Genomic DNA, 24,059 nt, shown 5'->3' with positions numbered 1-24,059 from the left:
TACAATTAGTTCAACCTGCTTTCCATCCATCATCCCTTTCCTGTTCTCCCTTTTCATGTGTTAGCCTGACCTACCTCAGCAATCATTTGAAGTGGGACGTTAAACATAACTTGCAAATCTTCTTTTTCCAAATTCCTTCTAGAAAATAATGCTCCCTTTTCTTTGATCTTCTCTCCCTATATAAGAATTTGGGGCTGAAATGTAAGACAATTAAATTCATTTTTAATTTCAGAGGGATCTTAACATATTGGTGCTCTGCGTCTACTCACTGTAATCGACTTTAATCTTAGATTCTAGTTCTTAAACCAAAAAGAAATGTGGATTTGTTCGTGGCAAGCCAAATTCTCATTCCTTGGTGTTCCCTGGATACAAAGGAAATGGAGATTATTAAAAGGTTAAAATATTTTTGGAAATCGTAACTATTATGCCTGGCTTTAACTAATTAACCCTTGCATTGAATTAATGACAGGGTTAATTAGCTCATACAGGGTACATCATTTAATTTAGAGGGGGGAACGGAAAAAGCCTTGGAGATTAGAATCATTCTTTTGCCACCTTGTGGTTTCATTTCCACACTGCATTGTGCTAAACAGATCTTTATAAAAGCTAGATAGATACATTGTTCATCTCTGTAATTTTAGTATATCTCAGCATGGTATTTAAAGGTGCTACTTAAAACTACCAGGTGATTGCATTTGGTCCTTTTTTTTTTTTTTTTTCAAAATGCCAGATACTCAGAAGTTCAGTCTTTATATCCTTTTTTTTAATAATAAATTTATTTTTTATTGGTGTTCAATTTGCCAACATACAGAATAACACCCAGTGCTCATCCCGTCAAGTGCCCCCCCTCAGTGCCCGTCACCCATTCACCCCCACCCCCCACCCTCCTCCCCTTCCACCACCCCTAGTTCGTTTCCCAGAGTTAGGAGTCTCTCATGTTCTGTCTTCCTTTCTGATATTTCCTTACCCATTTCTTCTCCCTTCCTTTATATTCCCTTTCACTATTATTTATATTCCCCAAATGAATGAGAACATATAATGTTTGTCCTTCTCCGATTGACTCCTTTCACTCAGCATAATACCCTCCAGTTCCATCCACGTTGAAGCAAATGGTGGGTGTTTGTCATTTCTAATAGTTGAGTAATATCCTTTTAAAGGGGAGAGTGTTTCCTATGCAGTGGCAATAAATGGCACAAGACACGAGAAATAGCTGAGTTTACAAAGGAAGACTGGAATTTGCACAGTTCCCTGGATTTCTTATTTAGAAGCTATAGTCTCTGCAAGTGTATCATTCCTACTTTTTTTTTTAATTTTTTTTTAATTTATTATTTATGATAGTCACAGAGAGAGAGAGAGAGAGGCAGAGACATAGGCAGAGGGAGAAGCAGGCTCCATGCACCGGGAGCCCGACGTGGGATTTGATCCTTGGTCTCCAGGATCGCGCCCTGGGCCAAAGGCAGGCGCTAAACCGCTGCGCCACCCAGGGATCCCCTCATTCCTACTTTTTATCAGTACAACTACTGATATCCTTGGAAGATGTAATCAACAGAACTTAGACTCCTTACCTTGAAGACAAAGTGTTGTCATGTGATGCTGTTGTTAACTATCCATCCTCACATCCAGATGGCCATTTCCTTCACTTCCCTCACTTCATTCTAACACAAGGAGAGAACCCTAACATCACCCTCATTTTCAGTCACCAGCATTGCCTGCAAGACACAACCCCAGGGTATCAGTGCCGAGGTCAAGAAAACCTTTAGGTTCTATAATTTCTGGTCCACTTTCATTTCCACCACACGCTTGAAACATACTCTTATGTACAAAGCCCATATAAAACAAAAATTCTCCTGTTTCCATGGCTCTAAGAGAGGACTACCAGGGATGACCTTTGAAGCTAAAATAGAACCCACAACTTAAATAAACAAATCTATAATTTTCCAACTGAAATGCTAGTTAGACCACAGACACATCCATCCTGAAATAATGTCCTGCTTTGTCTCAAGACAGATTTTTAAATTAATTCACTAGAAAGGACTTTCTAACTTGGATCAGTTAGGCTATCACAACAAATGGTTAGCTGAGTAATCGTTATCAGTTAGCTGTATTAAAAAAAAAAAAACATACAAAATGTACTGACTTAAAACAATAATTCTTCAGGTCAGTCATTTGGACTGGGCTCAGCCCGTGACTCTTCTGATCTTTATTGGCCTCTCACGTGCATCTGTGGTCATTTATTCTCAGTTGAGGCTACTTGTCTCTGCTATCCATGGTGTCTCACCCCTCAGCAGGCTTATACTGGCTTATTTTAATGGTATCAGAACAGGTTTTCAAGGCCTATTAAGGCCAAAACTTGGAAGTTGCTTGAGAAATATTCAAGGATTCTTGAGGCCTAGGCTCAGATTTGATACACTGTCATGTCTGCTGCATTCTATTAGCCAAAGTGAGTCACAAGGCAGCATAGTCATATTGTAAAGGGCATATATCCAGAGAAGAGTGAAGAACAATTGTGGCCTTTTTTTTGTTTTGTTTTCTTGCAGTCTGACATTTTTATGCCCAAAATCTGTAATTGCATCATCTTTATTTGAATAATTTCAAACAACTATTAACAGACACAGAGAAAGAAATTAACAATAATACAACAGTAATAGGGGATTTGAGGGATCCCTGGGTGGCGCAGCGGTTTGGCGCCTGCCTTTGGCCCAGGGCGCGATCCTGGAGACCCAGGATCGAATCCCACATCGGGCTCCCGGTGCATGGAGCCTGCTTCTCCCTCTGCTGCCTATGTCTCTGCCTCTCTCTCTCTCTCTCTCTGTGACTATCGTAAAATAAAAAAAATAAAAAAAAAATAGGGGATTTGATACCCTATTTACATCAATGAATAGATAACCCAGACAGAAAATCAGTAAGGAAATAGTGGCTTTGAATTACACATTGGACTAGATGAACCTAATATATATATATATTCAGAACATCCCATGGAAAAGCAGTGAAATATACTTTCTTTTCAAGTTCATATGGAACATTCTTCAGAATGTACCACATATTAGGACACAAGACAAGTCTCAACCAATTCAGAAAAATCAAATTCATATCATGCATCTTTTCTGACCATAACAGTATGAAACTAGAAACCAATCCAATAAAAAAAACTGGATGGAACACAAATACATGGAAGCTAAATAATAAACTAATAAGCAATGAATGGCTCAACCAAGAAATCAAGGAAGAAATTGAAAAAATACATGGAGACAAATGAAAATGAAAGTACAACAGTCCAAAATCTTTAGGATGTAGCAAAGCTGTTCTAAGAGAGAAAATTATAGCAGTAAAGGCCTACCTCAAGAAATAAGAAAAAACTCAAATAAACAACCTAACCTTACACCTAAAGGAGCTGAAAAAGAACAAAGTCCAAGGCCAGCAGAAGAAAGGAAATAATAAAGATTAGAGCAGAAGTAAATGAAATAGAAACGAAACAAAATAGTAGAACAAATCAATGAAATCAAGAGTTGGTTCTTTGAAAAGATAAACAAACTTGATAAAACTTTAGCCAGACTCATAAGAAAAAAAAAGATGAGGACCCACATAAATAAAATCAGAAATGAAGGAGGATAGATAACAACCAAATGACAGAAATACAAGGGATTATAAAATAATACTGTGAGAAATTATATTCCAACAAATTGGACAACCTAGAAGTGAATGAATTTCTAGAAACACATAACCTTCCAAAATGGAATCAGGAAGAAACGGAAAATTTGAACAGATGGTTACTAACAAAGAAATTTAATCAGTAATCCAAAAACTTCCAACAAGCAAATGTCCAGAACCAGTTGGTTTCACTGGTGAATTCTACCAGACATTTAAAGAAGAGTTAATCAATACCTATCTTCCCTATCTTCCTCAAACTCTTCCAAAGAATGGAAGAGAACAGAGAGCTTCCAAATTCATTTTATGAGGCCAACGTTACTCTGACACCAAAACCAGATAAAGATACTATTTTAAAAAGAGAACTATAGGCCAGTGTTATAGGCCAGTGTCTCTAATGAACGCACAGGCAAAGGTCCTCAATAAAATATTAGCAAAAAATACATTTTTTTTTAAATTACCAAGATCAAATGGATTTATTCCTGGGATGCAAAGGTTGGGTTCCATATTCACAAATCAATCAACATGATACATCACATTAAAAAAGAGAAAAGATAAAATTCCCTCACCTCAATAAATGCAGAAAACACACTTAACAAAGTACAACATTCATTCATGATAAAAACCCCCAACAAAGTAGGTTTCAGAGGGACTGTGCCTCAACACAGTAAAGTCCATATATGAAAAATCCATAGCTAACATTATATTCAGGGGTGAAAAACTAAGAGATTTTCCACCAAAATTAGGAACAAGACAAGGATGCCCACCCTCACCACTTTTGTTCAACATAGTACTGGAAGACATACCCACAGCAATCAGATAAGAAAAAAAAAAAGCATTCAAATTGGTAAGGAAGAGGTAAAACTTTCACTATGTGCAAATGACATAATACTATATACATGGAAAACCCTAAAGACTCTACCAAAAAACTAGAATTGATGAATGAATTTAGTAAAGTCACAGGATAAAAAATTAATATGCAGAAATCTATTGTAATTCTATTCACTAATAATGAAGTAGCAAAAAGAAATTTAAAAAACAATCCCATTTACAATTGCATCAAAAGTAATAAAACACCTAAGAATAGACTTAGCCAATGAGGTTAAAGATCTGTAGTTCAAAAACTATAAAACATTTATGACAGAAATTGAAGATGACACAAACAAATGGAAAGATATCCCACGCTCATGGAATGGAAGAATCAATATTGTTAAATGTCCATATTATCCAAAGCAATCTACAGATTTGATGCAATTCCATCAAAACACCACCAACGTTTTTCACAAAATGGAAACAAATAATCCTAACATCTGTATGGAACTACAAAGGAGCCCAAATAGTCAAAGCAATCTTGAGAATAACAAAGCTGAAAGTATCACAATGCCAGATTTCAAGATATATTTCAAATCTCTAGTAATCAAACAATATGATACTGGCACAAAGATAGACACAAAGATCAATAGAGCAGAATAGAGAGCTCAGACATAAACCCACCTTTATATGGTTAATTAATCTATGACAAAGGAGGCAAAAATATGCAATGGGGAAAGACAGTCTCTTCAACAAATGGTGCTGGGAAAACTGGACAGCAACATGCAAAAGAGTGAAACTGAACCATTGTCTTATACCATACACAAAAAAATAAACTCAAAATGGTTTAAAGACCTAAATGTGAGATCTGAAACCAAAAAAATCCTAGAAGAAAATATAGGCAGTAATTTTTCTGACATCAGCCATAGCAACATTTTTTCTAAATATATCTCCTCAGACAAAGGAGGGGAAAGCAAAATTAAACTATTAGGACCATACCAAATAAAATACCTTGCACAGTGAAGGAACCCATCAACAAAACAAAAGGCAACCTACAAAATGGGAGAAGATATTTGCAAATCATATATCCAATAAGGGGTTAATATCCAAAAAATATGAAGAACCTTTACAACTCAACATGAAAAAGAACAAACCAATTAAAATGAGCAGGGGATCTGAATAGACATTTCTCCAAAGAAGACATCCAGATGGCTAACAGACACATGAAAAGATGCTCAACATCACTCATCATCAGGGAAATGCAAATCAAAACCACAATGAGATATCACCTTAAACCTGTCAGAATGGCTAAATTCAAAAAGACAAGAACACGTGTTGGCGAGGATGTGGAGAAAAAGGAACCCTCATGTACTATTGGTGGGAATGCTAACTGGTACAGCCACTGTGGAAAACAGTATGGAGATTCCTCAAAAAAAATAAAAATAGAATTACCATATGATCCAGTAATTCCACGACTGGGTATTTACCCAAAGAAAACGAAAACACTAATTTGAAAAGATAGATGTGCCCCTAAGTTTACTGCAGCATTATTTACAATAGCCAAGATATGGAAGCAACCCAAAGGCCCACATATATGAATGGAAAAAGAAGTGAGGTGTGCATGTGTATACACATATATATGCACACATACACACATATGTACGTGCAGTGTTATATACTCAGCCATAAAAAAGAATGAAATCTTGCCTTTTGCAGGATAGAACTAAAGAGTATTATGCTAAGTGAAATAAATCAGAGAAAGAGAAATACCATATGACTTCATTCATAAGTAAAATTTAAAAACAAAACAAATGAACTAAGAAAAAAAGACAAACAAACTTAAATAGAACAAACTGGTGATTACAAGAGGGAAGTGGGTGAGGGAATGTGTGAAATAGTTAAAGGGGATCAAGAACACAAAGAATAACAATGTATAGAATTGTTCAATCATTATATGTACACTTAAAACTAAGAAAACACAAAATAAAATAAAGATCAATTTTAAAAGAAAAACAGCGCACTTGGGTGGCTCAGTCAGTTAAACATCTGCCTTCAGCTCAGGTCATGATCCCAGGGTCCTGGGATCAAGCCGCATCAGGCTCCCTGTTCATCGGGGAGCCTGCTTCTCCCTCTGCCTCTGTGCTCTCTCTCTCTCTCTCTCTCTCATAAATAAATGAATAAAATCTTTAAAAATAAAAGAGAAAAACATGAGTACTTTTAAGTTTGTTCCCATTCAGTTTAGGATAGTCATGTAATACAATAGATTCCCAGTGTTACCAAGAGACCAATACTATTTACATGAAAACTTATTCAAATCATTTTTACAAATTTTCTACAAAATACCAATAAAATACCTATTTTAAAATAAAATACCTATTTTAACCTAACCAGGTTGTAACTGGGAATTGACAATTAATTTCAATGCCACACAGAAAAATAAGCATTCCAGTGAGGAAAGTAGTGAACCAGAAATCAGAAAGAACTTTGCATTTTGATTCCACCTGTGACTCCCTACAATGGTGTCTTCGGGTTAAACCTAAGAACCATGTAGTTATCCAAATTCATAAACTTCACTCAATCATAATAGGAGAAAACAATGGAGAGAGGAGAGGAAGAAGTGGTGATATTGAAGAAGGCAAATGATTTTCCTGAAATATTCCTTTTTGTGGAGAGTAGCCTGAGGGAATGGAAAGAGTACTAATATGAGAAATAGAAAGCCTGGGGTTCCATTCCCAGCTCTACCACTTATTTATTGGTGACCTTAGAAAGAACTTGGTATCTACAAGGTTGTGTTTATTCGTTTCCATAAATTAAAGCAATGGATTTCAAAAATCCCTGTCAGCTCTTAAAAAAAAAGAAAAAGTGCGCTGACTTTGGAGGGTCCCCAATTCACCATATAATTGCTATGCCTAATTCCCATCTTTCTTCACCACCTCCACTCTCTCTACCTCCCACCCATCATGGGAAAGAAATTCCAAAACTGTGTGTGTAGAACGGCATCAGTACAGCTGGGCTAAGCGTACTTGCAATGTAAATGGAAGAATTCAATATGCTAACGTTGGTAGTGAGTGAAACTTGTTTGACAGTCAGATTACATGACAGACAAGACAAGACAAGGCTGCCAACAACGTCCTGGATGTGTGACTGGGGTGGGGGTTGTGAAGAATGACAATGACGTGAAGAAATAAAGGCTTTCCCCAGAAAACAGATGATCCAACAGAAAATAAAAATGAGCTGTTTTGAAGAAGGTAGATAAGACTTCTAGATAAACTCCTTGAATAGCTACAGGGATTGGTGATTTTAAAAGGCTTGAAAGCCAAAGGCCAAAATAGAATAGAGTACACAGCTCAGGAGAGTTAAATGAGGCTGTGTGTCAGAAAAGAGGAGATTCAGAAGCTTCAAGAATGGAGTTCCAGGAAACAAGTATACTGTTCAACTCAATAAATTCAACAAATGTATATTGAGAGCCTGTTTTATGCCAAACAGTATTCTTGCAGTAAAACAAATTTTTGAAATGCATGTTTTTGTCCTCATTGAGCATTTTAGTAAGAAATGCCAGACCATAAGCAACATAAATAAGTATATGTGAATTAGAAAGTGCTTGGTGTTAAGGGGATAAATAATGCTGGAAAAGGGTTCCCATGGGGTCAAATAGGTCCCAATTTTAAATAGGGCCGTCAGGGAAGGTTTCAAGGAGAAGGTGGCATTTGAACCAAGACTAGAAATGTGTGAGGAGGTTAGATGTGTGGCCCTCTAGGGAAAGATGGTCAAAGCAGAGCATGCCTTGTAGATTCTAGATGCAGAGAAGCCAGTGTAACTGGAATGGGGTTGAGTGGAGGGGAGAGGTGTAAGAGATCAAAGAGGGAAGCTGGTGTGGGGGGATGTTGGAAGGCCACATTCCAACAAGGATAGGAACTTTTACCTGGAGCATCCTGGAAAGCCAGGGCATGGCTTTGAGCAGAAATGAATGCCATGGGGCTTTGGGCTCAGTCAGGCCTGGTTGGTTCATACACATGTGTACATAAGAAGGACAAATATAAAACAGAACCAAGATCTCCAAATCAGTTTGCTCTTCATTCAATTAACACTTATTGAGTGAGCAAACATAAACCCAATTCTAGGGATACAACAGTCCTACCATAAGAATGAAGATTTAGTGGAGAGAGAAATGAGTCACAATTCAGTGACTCATTTTATTCTTTTATAAATAAACCTAATTTGCTCAAAGGCCTTCATTTCCACTCAATAGCAGAAAAAAAAATTGCCCATTCACATTAATTTCTATATTAAAAACAAAAACCTCCTTTCCAATTTAGCTCAGTCTCTTTGGTCCCCCCGAGATTTGGGGTTTTCCCTCTCTCAGAGCATAGGATAAGCTTACATAACAAGAGAGAGACATCTCTTCCCATATTGATCTCTGAGGTACCCAGCACCTCACCTTAGTCTCACTTGTGAGCGTCCCTGTCAGCCTCTTTCAGTTGAAGTGTCTGAGTGCTGACTATTCTCTCAACATGCCAACATCAGTGGTCTCCTCCACTACTGGTGACTTGCCTTTGCCCTAGCCTTCATTAATGGTGCTGGTTCTCTGTAACTTTCCCAAAACCTCCCACTGGCCCCTAGCTTTGGATTATTTACCTGGAAGTTAGTCCCACACTTCTGGACACATTCCACTTACCCCAAAAGGACATACAAACCATCTTGGTCTTCTTCATGGCACTCACAGGCTTCAGGGAATCAAGGAGGGTAAATCCTCACAACCACTTCAATTGGAGAGAAGCACTACATGACTTTCTCCCAGTCTCCTTAATGGAAAACCAGGCACAAAGGCACTCTGCTCTGCAATTCCCCAAACCTCTTTGACTTGTCTCTCTTTCCCCAAACCATGTGCATACCCTGACGTGGATGCAGGGAGTAGGCCCTACACCTATCTCCGTTCTGCAACTCTTCCTTCTCTTCCCCATATAGACTCCTACCTGAGCTGAAAAAGAGGCCCTTCTCTCCTTCTGTGTAGTGAATGCCCTGATACAGCCTGCATTCTCTCTACTCAATACCTTGGTCTCAGGTTTCCTTTACACTCTTGAAAAATTTAAGGACCCCAAAGAGCTTTGGTATGGATTGTGTTGACTAATATTTAATGTATTAGAAATTAAAATAATTTGTCAATGTTTATTTCCAAATTATTTAAATTATTTTAAAAATAACAATAAACCCATTACATGTTAATGTAACCCATAATACTTCATAGAGGAAAAAACTAAATTTTCAGAAAGAGTGGTATTGCTTCATGTTTTTGAAAATCTCTTTAATATCTGCTTGATAGATGTCTTAGTTCTGACTGCTGCAACAAAAATACCATAGACTGGTGACTTAAAAAATAGAAATTTATCCTTCACAGTTCTGGAAGCTGAGAAGTCCAAGATTAAGGCATCAACAATCAGCAGATTCAGTGTTTTGTGACCTAGTCCTGGTTTGCAGATGATTGAGTACTTGTTTACTATGTCTCACTTGGCATGGGGGGAGGGAGGAAGTAAGGGGAGAGAGAGAGAGCTCTGTCCTATCCTTAAAAGGGCAGTAATTCCATCATGAGGGTTGTCATCTTCATAACTCAGTTACCTCCTACAGACTCCATATACCATGAAATTGGGATTACGGTTTTAACATAGGAATTTGGGAGAGGTGCAAACACGCAACCATAACAATAGAAGACAGCTGGATTCTCTTTTCTGCATTCTATGTGTTGCAATATGTTGTTTGGTTAAAATACATCAAGAAAATCTGGTCACACAGATATGTAGTTGAAAAAGGGAGGAGTGTTTTCATAGCCTTTTCAGATTATAGTGTATATTTTTCTTTGATAGTATGCCCAAACTTTGTAAGTGGTAGTATCTTAAACATTAGTTGCAATGTTAGAACTGAAATGCCATGTTAATGAACTTTTTGAACTACATTATATTAAAATCCATTGGTCTCTCCTATACTTTGAATGGATCTTTTACCCATATGTGATTTTTGCATCATACATAGCTCCTTTAAAAATATTAGTTCACTGGGGTGCGTGGGTGGATCAATCAGTTAAGCATCCGACTCAATTTCAGCTCAGGTCATGATCTCAGGGTCGTAGGATCTGTCCCCACATCGGGCTCTGCACTCAGCTCAGTTTGCTTGTCCCTCTCCCTCTGCTCCTACTCCCACTCATGCTCTCTGTCTCTCCTTATCTCTTAAAATAAGTGAATAAATAAAATCTTTAAATACAAACATATATATATGTATACATATATATATATATTCACTGAGTTATGCAAATCCTCCAATGTTGACACATTTCACTATATCATATCAAAAACCACATTTATTTAGGAAGCAGTGAAGTTTAAGGTGGCAGATACAAGTCTCCAAGTCTTCAAAGAAAATTCTAATTTTTACTTGAAAGCTCAAATTTATCATTGGAAACAAATACTGCCAGTTGTTTTCCCTGATGTTACAGACTCATTTAATTAAATTTTTAAAATGTCTGCCAAATACCCAAACCTGAACAACAATAGCTTGTCTGTCAGTCACTCAGGTAAAATGATGTTCCATGAAAAAAGTGGTTGGTTCAGCTCACAACTCACACATACATGCTTTTCCACCAGACAGCCATGGTACTTTTTAAAAAATAGTTTCATTGAGATATTATTCACATACATACAGTTCATTCAAAGTGAAAAATTCTTAGTATATTCACAGAGTTGTGCATCATATATCATCACCACCATAAGTTTTAGAACATTTTCAATCACTGCCTAAAGAAAATCCAACCCATTAGCCATTATCCTCTAATTCCTCATTTCTCCCCAGTCCTAGGCAACCACTAACTTGGAAATTTCTGTCTACAGCTTTACCTATTTTAGACATTTTATATAAACAAAATCATGTGGTCTTTGTGACAGGCTTCCTTCACTTAGCATAATATTTTCAAGGTTTATCTAAGTCGCAGCATGCATCAGTACTTCACTCATTTTTATGGCCAAATAATATCCCATTGTATGGCTATCCCAGATTTCACATATCCATTCGTCAGTTGATGTGATTTGGGTTGTTTCCACTTTGGAGCTATTTTGAATAATGCTGCTATGAACATCTGCATGTAAGTTTTTGCATGAATATATATTTTAACTTTTCTTAAGTGTATAACTTGGCGTAGCATTGCTGGATCATATGGTAACATGGGTTCAACTATTTAAAGACCTATTAGACTGTGTTCCAAGCAGCTGCACTGTTTCTTAAAAATTCCCACCAGTAGTGCATGAGAATTCCAATTTCTCCACATTCTTTCCAACACTTGTATTCATCTGTCTTTTTAATATTAGCCATATTAATTGGTGTGAAGTATATTACAGTTTCAATTCAAATTTCTTAAATGGTTAATGATGTAGAACATCTTTTCATGTGATTAACTCACCATTTGTATAACATCTTTGGGGAAATGTCTCTTCAAATTATTTGCCCATTTTTAAATTGGATTGTCTCTTTATTAAATCGTAGAAGTACTTTATATATCAAAGCTGCAAGTCTCTTAACAGACTTATAGTTTACAAATATTTTCTCCCAATCTATGAGTATTTTCTTTTTATTAATGATGTTTACCAAAGCACAACTTTTTTATTTTTCATGATGTCCACTTTTGTTGTAGAATGAATGTTTTTAGCCCTCCAAATGCATATGTTGAAATCTTAATTCTCAATGTGTTGGTATTTGGTGAGGCTTTTGGTATATAATTAAGTCATGAGTGGAGCCCTCATGATAGAATTAGTGTCCTTAAATAAAGAGATATGAGGGAGTGTGCTTCCCCTCCTCCATTCTCTTTCCATGAGGAGGACACAGGAAACAGAACTCTATTGCAACAGGAAGGGGAACCTCACCAGATACTGAATCTCCTGGTGTATTAATCTTGGAGTTTCTTACCTCCAGAACTCTGAGGAATAAATTTCTGTTGTTTAAGCCACTCAGTCTATAGTATTTTTGTTACAGTAGGCTAAACAGAATAAGACAACTTTAATGAAAGTTTTGTTCTCTCCCCATGTACGTTCTTGCACACTACTTGTGTTCTCCAGAGAAACATAACCAATAGGATATATGTAGATATAGATAAGAGATTTATTACAGGAATTGGCTCTCTGTAGTTATGGAGGGTGAGAAGTCCCACAATTAGCCATCTACAATCTGGAGAACCAGGAAAGCCAATAGTGTGTCATTCCAAGTCTGAAGTCTTGAGAATCAGGAAGTTGATGGTAGAAGTTACAATTTGAATCCAAAATCCTGAGAACCAGGAACACCAATATCCAAAAGTAGAAGGTGGATGTCTTAGCTCAAGCAGAGAGAAAGAGAATTTGCCCTTCTTTAGCTTTTTTGTTCTATGTGGATCCTCAAAGGTGCCCACTCACATTGGAGAGAACCATCTATTTAACTCATTTCACCAATGAAATGCTAATCTCTTCCAGAACCACCATCACAGACACACCAGAAATATTATACCAGCTATCTAGGTATTCCTTAGCTTAGTGAAGTTAACTAAGTGATTGGACATATTGGTGATTTCTTGTTATTGGAGCACCTTATGGAATTAGAGGCGCAGCAGTATCAATGTGCTTAGAGTGGATCACTGGGAGAAGACATTTCTAACATGGTGGGGAGTCTGGATGTGTGATTTCTCAATGAGTCAGTGGAGATGCAGAAGCTACTAATATTTTGATAAACTAAATTATCTTACAAACCACCTTAACTTTGATCATAAAAAATCCATTGGTTGCCAAAAAGTTACTTTAACTTTGTTGCCCAATTGCAATTCATTAATTGTTTAATTGTTTTGATGTAAAAAACACAGCTAAGTAAACAATGATACCACTTCACATCTACTTGGATGGCTATAATTCTTTAAAATACACAAAATAACAAGTGTTGGCAAGGATATAGACAAATTGGAACCCTAGTGCTTTGCCGGCAGGAATGTGAAACTGTAAAATGGTGCATCTTCTGTGGAAAACAGTTTGGTGGTTCCTCAAAAAGTTAAACATAAAATTTCCAATAGCCCAGCAATTCCACTCTTATGTATATACCCAAAAGAACTGAAAGCAGTGGAATCGGGTAACTGTCCATAAGGCTACTGTAACAAATCACTACAAACTTGATGACTTAAAACAATAGATATTTATTCTCACTGTTCTAGTAGCTACAAGTCTGAAATCAACATGTTAACAGACCACACTCCTACTGAAGGCTCTAGGGGAGGATCTTTCTTTACCTTTTCCAGTTGTGGTGGCTGTTGACATCCTTTCTTTAGCTTAACTAGAATAACTACAATCTATGCCTCCATCTTTACATGGCCTTCTCTGTGTGTCTCTGGGTGTCATTTTCTATCTTTTAGAAGGACTTACTGATGGATTTAGGGCCCACCATAATCTACCATGCTCTCATCTCAATCTTTGCCTTAATTACATCTATAAAGAGCCTAGTCCCGAATAAGATCAATTTTGAGGTTCCAACTGGACATGAATTTAGGGGAGAATATGCAACCTTGTATACTAATAAAGGGAATGGGCCATGGCCTCAGACAGATTTGGACAGACAGATTTAGCAAGTCCTGCTTCTCTGGGTCTCAACTCTGGAAATGTTAACTATATTCTGCCATAATATTTGGATATGGTTTTAAATATGTGTAACACCTAAAAAGTGAGGAAAATCAGGTATTGGAAAAGAGATAACTCTTCATGGTTTGGGTTTTTTTTTTTAGATATTCTGAACAGTTTAATATTAAAAATTGGACATTTTGGTCCTTAGATAATATAGACTAATAAAGATAATGAACAATATTGTTGAAATACATACTTAAAGGGGTTAATTTAAATAAAACAAAATTTTAAGACAATGGCATTCATCAGGGAAATACAAATCAAAACCACAATGAGACCACACCAGTGAGAATGCTGAAAATTAACAAGACAGGAAACCACAAATGTTGGAGAGGATGTGGAGAAAGGGGAACCCTCTTGCACTGTTGGTGGGAATGTGAACTGGTACGGCCACTCTGGAAAACTGTGTGGAGGTTCCTCAAGGAGTTAAGAATAGAACTGCCCTACGACCCAGCAATTGCACTGCTGGGGATTTACCCCAAAGATACAGATGCAGTGAAAGACCAGGACACCTGCACCCCAATATTTATAGCAGCAATGTCCACAATAACCAAACTGTGGAAGGAGCCGTCGATGGTGTCCATCAAAAGATGAATGGATAAAGAAGCTGTGGTCTATGTATACAATGGAATATTCCTCAGCCATTAGAAATGACATATACCCACCATTTGCTTCAACGTGGAAGGAACTGGAGGGTATTATGCTGAGTAAAGTCAATCAGAGAAGGACAAACATTATATGATCTCATTCATTTGGGGAATATAAAAAATAGTGAAAGGGATTATAGGGGAAAAGAGAGAAAATGAATGGGAAAAATTAGTGAGGATGACAGAACATGAGAGACTCCTAACTCTGGGAAACGAACAAGGGGTAGTGGAAGGGAGGTGGGCAGGGTGTTGGGGTGACTGGGTGACCAGCACTGAGGGGGGCACTGGATGGGATGAGCACTGGGTGTTATACTATATGTTGGCAAATCGAACTCCAATAAAAAAATATACCAAAAAAGCAAATAAAATCTTAAAATATAAAAAATAAAACAATGGCATTGTCATCAAAACTATTTTCACTATCTCTCATTTTCAATGGTAATGTCTTATAATCACTTCTGTGAGCTGAACTGTGACCCTGCAAAATTCATTTGTTGAAGCCCTAACCCCTAATACCTCAGAATGTGACTGCATTTGAATATAAATCTTTAAAGAGGTAATTAAATTAAAATGAGGTCATTAGAGAGGGCTATAACCCAATATAATGGGTATCCTTATAAGAGGAGGAATTTGGACACAGACACACACACAGAGGAAAGAGCATGTGAAGACACAAGGAGAAGACAGCCATCAAAAAGTCAAGAGTCCTCATAAAAAAATAAACCCTGCTGACACACTAATCTTGGACTTTTTGCCTCTGGAATTGTTAGCAAATTAATTTCTCTTCTTTAAGCTACATACTCTGTGGTACTTTGTTATGGCAGACCTAGCAAACTGATATACATTTGCCATTCATTTTTTATATGTCACACTAAAATCTGAACATATCTATATTTCTCTCTTTCTTTAAGATCAAGAACTATTCTCTGTGAAACACTATGTGGATTGTAACATAAGCAAAATCTGGATCCACGGCTGGTGCTTCATTGAGTCCCACTTACACTCCAGAACAAAGTGAACTTTGCCTTAGAGATAAATCTAAGCCTCTGCCTTTTAAGATATAGAACACTAGCCTTGACTTTTGAAATTTCTTCATCAGTCTTTGTTCACTAAGATTAAAAAAAAAATCCCTAGGTCTAATCTTATACAAAGTTATACTGTTCTGTTACTATGGAAATTTAGAGAAAGAAGAGCTCACATCTGGTCAGGAGGTGGGGAACGTTCCATTGAAGGGGTGGTATTTAAACAGACCCCTAACAATGAGAGGAACCAGCAGCAATTAATAGGATACCCTAGGTTGCTTAAGGGGATTTCACTATTATATAAAATCAAATGGAGTAGTTGTATAGATGCAACATTGTGTACAGAGGGGATATATTGAATAGTATTAAACATTTTTGTCTTCCTTTACCTTTTATCCCTTAATATCTAGTCTACTTTTTTAAATTTCAGACTCAGTACTCTTTGAATTGATAATTCCAATTTTCACATTGTTATTGGAAAACCATATCTAATAAAGGTTTTAGTTATTCCCATGAAAAAAAAATAGGAAGTATAATCTAGCTGGAGATAAAAGATTAAGAAAATCAATGAAGTTTGGAATATTTGGTGGAATAATCTCATTTCATTAAAGTGTTTTTATGTGTAGGAAGGTGATAAGTAAAAAGGGTATTCTAGAAACCAATAACTGAAGATTATTATAAAGCTAAAGAATTTGGTTAAGTCCAAAAAATTTTTTTAAATAACAACAAGATTTTATGGTTAGGCAAATCAACAAAGGTTACAGTGAGCTCCAAGTTATGCACTTCGCATTGAACTTTTGATGAGTCAGATGGACCTGTTCATGGCATCACAAGGTCTCAAGTGATGACTCCTGACATCAAAGGGGCCTCTGATGAGTGATTGCAGTTTGCTCCCAAATGAGTACACTTAAAGAAGAAAACTGCAGGGGTGAGGTACATTTCATAGAGAGCTCATGTCATAAAAAAAAAAATGAATTTGTAAAAGCTTAAAAAAATACTGTCACTGTTTTAATATCTCCTTTTCTTAAATGAGGCTGGTGTGTCAGTACAGACTGCTGACTTAGCTAAAACTTGAGCCTGAATCTCACCAAAGGAAACCCAGACCACAGTGGAATAGATAGGAAGTCAGATATTCAGAGCTTGTTGACTGAATGGGTTAATTTAACAGCGGTCTCCTGATAAATAAAGGTAAATGTACAACTCCGAGTCTCTCATCTCCCATGCATTCCAAAGGATAAGTACATTTCAACAACTCACCTGGAGCATTTGTTATAAATAGTTTCCTGAGCCTTATTCTTGATTAAATAAATCAGAATCTCTACAAGTGAGCCTCCCACAAGTGCATTTGTAGCTACCTCTCCATGTGTTGTTTGTCACACTAAAATTTGAGAACCCCTGTAATAGGTGGTAGGAAACTATTAAATGGCCTTGCAAATTTTTGAGCAAGGGAATAACCAAATTATGTCTATACTCGAGGATGATTAATATAATAATAATAGGTACTATGGCTATAATAAAGGAGATATTAGGGATCCCTGGGTGGCACAGTGGTTTGGCGCCTGCCTTTGGCCCAGGGCGCGATCCTGGAGACCCGGGATCGAATCCCACGTCGGGCTCCCGGTGCATGGAGCCTGCTTCTCCCTCCGCCTGTGTCTCTGCCTCTCTCTCTCTCTCTCTGTGACTATCATAAATAAATAAAAATTAAAAAAAAAATAAAGGAGATATTATAGACAAGGCAGAAGGCAGATTTAGGAGGCTGATGCAATGGTCTAGACAAGAAACAATAAAGGCTGGGATAAGTTCGGATACAAAGGCTCTATCTTATCATCTGAAATGCATGACAAAAATAGAAATATAGAATTTTATAACAATCATATGCAAGAGGATGAGAGAAAGGAAGCATCTAGGAAGATTAAGTTTGCGAGCCTAAGTAGCTAAGGTACTGTTAATTAGAGATAGGGTAGTCATAAAAGTTTGTTGGGCATTTAACCAGAAATGCATGATGGATTCAGACTGAAACATGTTGAGTTTGAGATTCTAGTAAGACACTCGGAGCAAGACATTCAACTGGCAGTGTGAAACATAGACTAGAGTCCAAGAGTGAAGTAAGAGCTCAAAATACAGACTCAACATTTACCTGCATAAAAATGATGGTTGAAGCAATCTGGATGGATAATGTTTGTCTGTTGTCTAACCAACACAGGCCCTAAGAGAAAGTCACACAGAACCAGTGGGTTTAATGAGAATTTATAAATTTAAATTGTATTTTTGATATCCTTTTTGCGTTGTTAAATTTATGATGGTTTACACTATGATCTGTAACTAAAATTACATCTCTGGGCCTTCTACATAAATTTATTTTAAAACTAAAAACAAATAGCCTTTACAATAGAATTTTAATAATATTACAATTTTCAGAGTAGAATCAAGGCAGAGTAACATCCGAAGAAACGTGCCTCTTAAGACCTACCAATTCTTACTATTTCCAATGTCTTCTGAATTCATCTTTCCAAAAAAAATTTTTTTCCTGAAGTACATTCTCAGTTTTCTTCATTGATGTCCACTGGTCACAAATGTTTTTAATGTTTTCATTTTGACAATTTACCTATTTTATCTTCACTTGATTATGTGGCTGGGTATAAATTCTAAATTCAAAATCATTTCATCCCATACTTGGAAGGAATTTTTCTATGTCTTATACAGCCCACTATTGTGGATTAGATGTCTGAGCTGATTCTTGTTCCTTTGTAAGGATCTTGTTCTACTTCTTTCTGAAAGCTTTTAGGATTTCCTTTTTATTCTTCATAATTCAAAAAGTATTATGAAAATGTTTCCAGATGCAACTTTTCAAATTTCTTTTCTTTTTGGCTCTTAGGGGATTCTTTCAATCTGAAGACTCTTCTTTTTCTTTAGCTCAAGAAAATTGCTTTCCATTATTTTTTCATCCTTTCCACTTTCTGTTCCTTCTTTATGGAATTTCTATTAATACTGGACCTGCTACATCTATCTACCACATCCTTTAACTTTTCTACCATATTCTCTTTAGTACACTTATTATATATCTCTTTTGGATTGCCAATTGGTTTTTCAATCATGTCCTTTCTAGTATCTAGCATGCCTACTGAATATTGAGATTTCTCTTATTGCCTGACAGCTTTTTTCTTTTTCTTTTTAACAACAGTGATGCTTGTTTTATGGATTCAATTTCGTCTTTAATACTTCTAAAGACACTAACTAGAATTTTTGGGTTTGTTTTTTTGTTTTTGTTTTTGTTTTTTTGTTTTTACATTTTCTTGTCTCAACCTGAATTGTTTCTGTCTCTTGTGCTTGTGTCAGTTCATCCTGATCTTTTTCATACTTTTTCCACCCTGTGTGGGTTTCCTCTGCAGTTTGGTTGTTCTGTATCCCTAATAATCCTTTCATTTCAAGAGAAAAATGAGTCATGTAGGGAATGACATTTGTCAAAGGCAGGATTCCTTGCAAGGTGGATGGCTTGAGAACTAGTCAACAGACATACCATTTGAAAAAATAAGGACACAAAAGTATTCGGCATTTTAACCCATAAATTCAGCTGCCTATTCTTTAATTTTCCTCTGTATCTATTTTTGAGGACACAAACTCTGTTCTACTTCTTTTTCAGGATCCAATACCCAAACCAGGAACTGCTCAACAATCTGCTCCATTTTAGGGGAAAATACGGTGCTTAGTCTATTATCTTGAACCAGAAATTCTAAGTTTGTTTCTTAAACCTTATCTTTTTTAGCTAGCAGGCATGATTAAATTTAGATTGCCTTGTATTCAATAGCAACAACAAACTTCTCTTGCTGCTGCTTATTATTATTATCATCATCATCATCATCATGAAGAGACTTCATCCTTTAGTTTTAGGAATACAGAAAAATTAAGTGTAAAGTACAAAAAAATTCCCATATGCCCCTTCTCCTGACAGAACGGTTTCCTTTGTTATTAATCTTGCATCAGTGTGTTACCATAACCTTGCATTTTTTAAATTGAGGTATAACTGACATATATTAGCCTCAGGTGTGCCACGTAGTGTTTCAATATACGTATATATTGCAAAATGATCACTACAATTAGTCTAGTTAACACCTCTCATCATACATTACTATTTTTCTCTTGTGATGAGAACTTTTAAGATCTACTTTTGGCAACTTTCAACTATGCAATACAGTATTATTAACTATAGTCACAATGCTGTACAATATATCCCCATGATTTATTTATAACTGGAAATATTTACCTTTTGACCCCTTCCACTCACTTTTCTCACCTCCCATCCATCATCTCTGGCAATTACCAATCCATTCTTTACATCTATGAGCTTGGTTTTGTTTTTAGATTCCACTTATACGTGAAATTATATGGTACCTCTTTTAAAGTCCATCCATGTTACCTGTCACAAACGGCAAGATTTCCTTCTATTTTTTGGCTGAATTATATTTCATTGTGTATATATACTACATTTTCTTTATCCATTTATCTATCAATAGACATTTAGTTTCTTCCCCTTAGCTACTGTAAATAATGCTGCAGTGAATATGAGGGTACATATATTTTTGAACTAGTGTTTTTGTTTTCTTCAGATAAGTACCAGAAGTGGAATTGCTAAATCATATGGTAGTTCTATTTTTAATTTTTAAAAATATTTTATTTGAGAGAGAGATCACAGGGAGAGGGAGAGGGAGAGGGAGAACCAGACTTGCTGCTAAATGGAGAGCCAGATGCAGGGCTCAATCTCAGGACCTTGAGATCATGACCTAAGCCAAAGGCAGACACTTAACTGATTGAGCCACCCCAAGCACCCCAATTTTTAATTATTTTTAAGGAAAGCCCATAATGTTTTTCATAGCGACCAAACTAATTTACATTCACACAAATAGTATATGAGAGTTCTCTTAACTCCACATCCTTGCAAACATGTATTTCTTGTCTTTTTGGTAAATAGCTATCCTAACATGCGTGAGGTGATGATATCTCACTGTGGTTTTGATTTGCATTTCCCTGATGGTTAATGATGTTGAGTACCTAGTTATGTACCTGTTGGCCATCTGTACGCCTTCTTTGGGCAAATGTATATTGAAGTCCTCTGCTCATTTTAATTGGATTATTTGGGTTTTTGCTATTGAGTTGTATACCATTACCTTGCATTTTTATAGCACTTTATTGTTTACAAACAACTTTAGTTATATCATTTAATCATAAAATAGCAGGTGTCCAGTAAGTACTTTTGGATTACTGAATGAAGCAGCTGTGTATAAGCTACAATTGGATTGTAATTAAATGCAGATGGCAGGATAAAAATATTAAAATAACTATTCAACATCTTTCATTTGCTAAATTCCATCTCCCAGGCTACTAACAATTCCTTGATATCTTTATAGGGTTGATCTGCCTCACTAGAATAAGAATTTGATATCTAGAATTTTCCCTCCCCCTGGTTCATCAGGCAACATGACTAAACATATAATCCTTAAAAAGTTTTCTTTAAACATCTAAAATTTTACCTCATTGAAATATTATTTTTACAACTCCACTAATTGTAGTAACCTTCTGACAAAAGTTATTAAATGGTTTTATTAAAATGTTTTTATTACCCACATTGAATCCTTTTGAGAACCTGTTTTAAAGTATATTCTTTTAAAAAAAAAAAAAGATTTTCTTATTCATGAAATACACAGAGAGCGAGGCAGAGACATAGGCAGAGGGAGAAGCAGGCCCCACAGGAAGCCCGATGTAGGATTTGATCCCAAGACCCCAGAATCACGCCCCAAGCCAAAGGCAGAGGCCCAACCATTGAGCCACCCAGGCGTCCCTTAAAGTATATTCTAACCAGCAGATATTTTTGCTAAGATTTTAGGGAGCTACCAGAAGAAAATGCTCAAATATTAAATCTAATAATGCTCCATGTGCACTACAGAAGAATATGTATTTTGTTGCTTTAAGATGGAATGCTCTGTATGTGTGAAGTCCATCTGGTCCAGTGCGTCATTCAAAGCCCTTGATGATCTTCTGCTTAGATGATCTGTCCATTGCTGTGACTAGGGTGTTGAAGTCCCCTACTGTTATTCTTTTTTTTTAATTTGGTCATTAATTGGTTGATATAATTGGCTGCTCCCAAGTTAGGAGCATAAATATTTATACTTGTTAGATCTTCTTGTTGGATAGACCCCTTAAGTGTGATGTAGTGTCTCTCTTCATCTCTTACTAGTCTGGTTTAAAATGTAATTTGTCTGATACGAAGATTGCTACCTCACCTTTCTTTTGAGGTCCATAGCATGATAAATGGTCCTCTAACCCCTCACTTTCAGTCTGCAAGTGTCTTTAGGTCAAAAACGAGTCTCCTATAGATAGCATGGAGGAGTCTTGCTTTTTTACCCAATATGACACCCTGTGCCTTTTGATTGGAGCATTTAGCCTATTTACATTCAAAGTAACTATTGAAAGATACTTATTTGTGGTATTACTTGCAAAATTCCTGTTTTTGTAGATTGTTTCTTTCTGGTTTATGTTACTCTTTCTTGGTCTATGTAAGCTCTCTTTGCTTACTGAATCCCCCCTAATATTTCTTGCAGGGCTGGCTTAGTGGTCACATATTCTTTCAGTTTCTGTCCATCCTGGAAGCTCTACCTGTCCTTCTATTCTGAATGACAGCCTTGCTGAATAAAGTACTCTTGGTGGCAAGTTTTTCTTTTAATACCCTGAATATATCATGCCACCACTTTCTGGTCTGCCAGGTCTCTCTGGATAGGTCTGATGCCAGTTAATGTTCCTACCCTTTAGGTTATGAACTTAAGCTGCTTTCAGGATCTCCTTATCTCTGAAGTTTGCAAGCTTCACTATTGTATGTTGAGGTATTGACCTACTTTTGATTTGGTGAGGGGTCTCTAACTCTTAAACTCCCGTTTCCTTCCCCAGATTCAGTAAATTCTCAGCTATGACTTACTCAAATATATCTTCTGTCCCTTTCTTCTCCCTCATGGACTCCAATAATTCTAGCATTTTTTTCATTTTATGCATCATGGATTTCTCAAAGCCTCCCCTCATGGTCCATTAATATTTTTTCAACTTCCATCAACTTATCTTGTATATTATGCTCTTCTGCCTTATTTACCCTGTTAGAGCAACCAATTTAGACTGCATCTCACAGCATTTTTAATTTTGGCCTGATTAGATGTCATTTCTGTACTGAGATTCTCTAGTGTCTTTCATGCTTTTTTCACGTCCAGATAGTAACTTTATAATTGTTATCCTGAATTCCAGCTCTGACATTTCACTTACATCCATATGGATTAGATCTGTGGTAGAGTATTACCTCTGGTTCTTTCTTTTGTTGTGAAATCCTCCTTCTAATCCAGGGAAGAATAGATGAACAAGTGAACAAAATAAAAAATATAAACCACGACCCAAGCAAAACACACTAGACAAACCCAAAGTCAGAAACCAAAAATGGAAAAGAGAAGACAAAAAAAAAATGGGGGAGGGGAAGAGAATATAATCTCACAAGGTGGAAAAAACGAGGTGACCTACCAGGTCGTGAGTGTATTTTGGCCTGTTTTAGAAGACACCAAGCCCCAAAATAATAAAGCAAAACATATATATATATATATATATATATATATATATATATATACACACACACACACAAAAATAAAACTGAATAGAAAGGAAGCCAAAAATGAGTAATATATCCATAAAATATAAGAAACGGAAGTTAAAAAAAGACAAAAATCAAAGAGTTGATAAAACGAGAACTACATGAAAAGGGAAATAAATGGAAAATTTTAAACTGAAAGACAAGCAAATATTTTCCTTTAGCGCTGGAGTTTTGCAGTTCTCTGAGGTCCATAAACTTGTTCACCTGTTCTTCCAGCTGGTCTTCTGGGGGAAGACCTTGCTATGCTGATTCTCCGTTGTCTTTGCCTGGGTGGAGTTGTACCGCCCCTCACCAGGGGGCTGGGCACAGTGTAAGCTCTGGGTGCTCTCTGTGGCCTTTGTTCCCTGAAGTCCTTCTGTGCCTCTTTAGGAGACCAAAACAAAAATGGTGCACCCCAGTTTCCAGCCCCAGAGCCAAAAGATCACAGGCCCCTCTCTTCTGTAAACACTTCCCCTTAGGGACAAATGGCCTTCAGGTCTGTGTGTGCCAAGCTCTGTAGACTGCTATGGTGCACACCACACCAATCCTCCTTGGGGAAGGAGGAGGGTCCCCTCCCCCATCTCTGCACTTTGCAGAGCCTGTACCAGAGAAC

Source organism: Vulpes vulpes, chromosome 2 (assembly GCF_048418805.1).
Source record: "Vulpes vulpes isolate BD-2025 chromosome 2, VulVul3, whole genome shotgun sequence".
NCBI classification, from domain to species: domain Eukaryota; kingdom Metazoa; phylum Chordata; class Mammalia; order Carnivora; family Canidae; genus Vulpes; species Vulpes vulpes.
The sequence above is the reverse complement of the archived record's forward strand: the minus strand, read 5'-3'. Positions refer to the sequence as shown.